Raw genomic sequence first — 2,613 nt, 5'->3', positions numbered from 1 at the left:
TAAATTGCTCACATAAATCCCATGATGATATGCTTGCCTTGTCTTGCTCTCATAATCAAAATGCTTCTATCTCCTCTAGTTGTTTGACTAACAATGTAGAGGAAACCGAACACTCTATGGATCAAGACATGTTTTCAAATAAGGATTCAAGAATTTCTTCACCTTCATCCTCCGGTATGCACATGTGCCTTATGGCAAATGGATCAAAGGTATCTCCTACTTTGACTCCTAACACTTCCTCTAATGATGAGAGTGATGATGATGATAATGATGAAGAATATAATATCTTGGTGCATAATATGGCAATGGTATATGCTTCTCTTCATGGTAATAAAGAAGCTCGTGCTAATATCGAACACTCTATGGATACCTAAATATAGAGAAACCATAGTGGAGTTGGAGTCCCATGTTGAAAATGGGGAAATGAGATTCACTCTCCTCAAGCATGAGCTAAAAGATGAGAAGCATACTAATTTTATGCTCACACAAAAATTTGAATCCTATATGCATGAAAATGAGAAAACTATTGTTGATGCTTGTGCTACTAACTCTAATTCTTGTGAAGCATCTACCTTAGAGGAGAATGTTGAGCTAAGGGCTCAACTAGAGTTGCTAACTAGCAATTATAGGGAATTGGAAGAAAGTCATAAAAAGCTCTCAAGCTCTCATGATGATCTTCTAATTTCCTATGATGGGCTAAAGTTAGCTCATGAGGCAAGTATCACTAAGGTAACATCTTGTGAGCCTCATATGGACATTAGCACAATCTCTACTACAAATGCTATATTGCCATGTGCTAGTCCTTGTAATCCATCTAGTCAAACTAGTGACACACCTTGTGTTGGATTACTTGCTTTGCCTCGTTGCTCTAACAATGAAGCTTCTACTTCCTCTAGTACTTGTATTTCTACTAACCATGTAGAGGAAATAAAAGAGCTCGGGGCCCAAGTCCTTTCTTTGAAGAAAGACTTGGAAAAGCGTCATGAAGGGAAATCCACACTTGACAAGATGCTAAGTGTGCAACAACCCCCCAATGACAAGAGTGGACTTGGATTCAACTCCAATAACAAGAACAAGTCCAAGAGCAAGAACAACAAGAAGAAGGGCCAAGACAAAGTCAATGATTCGGCCAAGTTGGTTTGCTTCAAGTGCAAGGTTGAAGGGCATCATGTTAGATCATGCCCATTGAAGAAAAAGAAGCACTTGAGTGAGAAACAACAAGGGAAACAGCCACAAGGTCAAGGTCAAGCTCATGCTCGACCTCAAGTTGAAGATAGGCCACTTCCCAAGAAGAATCAAGACATTGTTCCCCAAGAGAAGAAATCAATAAAGAAGAGAAAGGGGAACACTTGCTACTTATGCTGTGAGAAGGGGCACTTTGCTTCTTCATGTTTAGGTAGTACCTTATCTAACCCTATAATTGTTGATGATGATTATTCTCTAGGGAAGGATAAGGATGGCAATGTGTTTGCCAAGTTTGTTGGAACTCAAAGTGGTCTCAAGAAAAGGACCATTTGGGTTGCCAAGCCTATTGTGACTAACCTCTTAGGACCCAACTTGGTTGGGGACCAACAATCTCAAACTTGATCTATAGGTGCATGTGGAGGTCATTGGAGACTTGGCTAATTCATGAAGAATTAAGGGATCTTCATATATTATTTTGACCAAGCCAAGTCGTATGGATCATTATCTATATCTTATATCCAATGTTCCTCCTTGCGGTAACTTATACTTCAACTCTTCATATTCATTGTAAGTTACTTGCCCCTTTGCATGTTTGGTTTTGTATCAAATATGTGTTTGTATGTGTTGAGTCTTACTTGCCTATCTTGTGTATTCAAGTATGTTTGTTTGACTCATCATATACTTGTGTATTGTTTTGGGCCTAATGCATCTTGATGATATCTTATTTGGCTCTCTTTGAGTGATTAATGGAACATCCCATTTTGGGGGAGTGATATGCATTGTGCATCTCTCTTTCTCTAAAATGTGTGTACATGGGTATCACCACTTAGCATTGATATTGCAAGATTATCTAGTCACTATGTGGTGTGTCATACTCATGAGAAATTCAAATTCTAAATGTCCATTAATCATCTCTAGTTGAATTTTAGTTGCCTCTTGTTTAGAAGAAATGTTTTATCACATTATGGGGGAGTAATATGTTTTGTACAGATCACAAGCCTAGAAAATGTGAACATATGAGGTTATGCCACTTAGAGTTGATGCTCTTAATTATCTTGTTTCTAGGTGGCATGTTTGCTCAAACAAGCTCCATTTCTATTAAAAAAAACTTTTATTGGCTCATCTTATGGATTCTTGTTTGAGTAAGAAATTCTTGGTACGGTTTTTCCTCAAATACATATCTCTATATCTTATTTGGGACACCGTTTGCTTCATGTTATTCTAATCATTGCCGTGTGTGATTGTTTGACTAGTTGAAGCTATGAAGAATCTTCATCCGTGCATAGTGCTTAATTCTATATACTTATCCTATGCCTTTTATTGTGAAGTTGATCCTTACTATCATTGTCAATTCACCACCGGAAATTATTTCCAATATACTCATTGTCTTTGACAATTGATAACCTTGTATGTGGTTGAATTCATGGA

Source organism: Lolium rigidum, chromosome 3, assembly GCF_022539505.1.
Source record: "Lolium rigidum isolate FL_2022 chromosome 3, APGP_CSIRO_Lrig_0.1, whole genome shotgun sequence".
NCBI lineage: Eukaryota > Viridiplantae > Streptophyta > Magnoliopsida > Poales > Poaceae > Lolium > Lolium rigidum.
The sequence above is the reverse complement of the archived record's forward strand: the minus strand, read 5'-3'. Positions refer to the sequence as shown.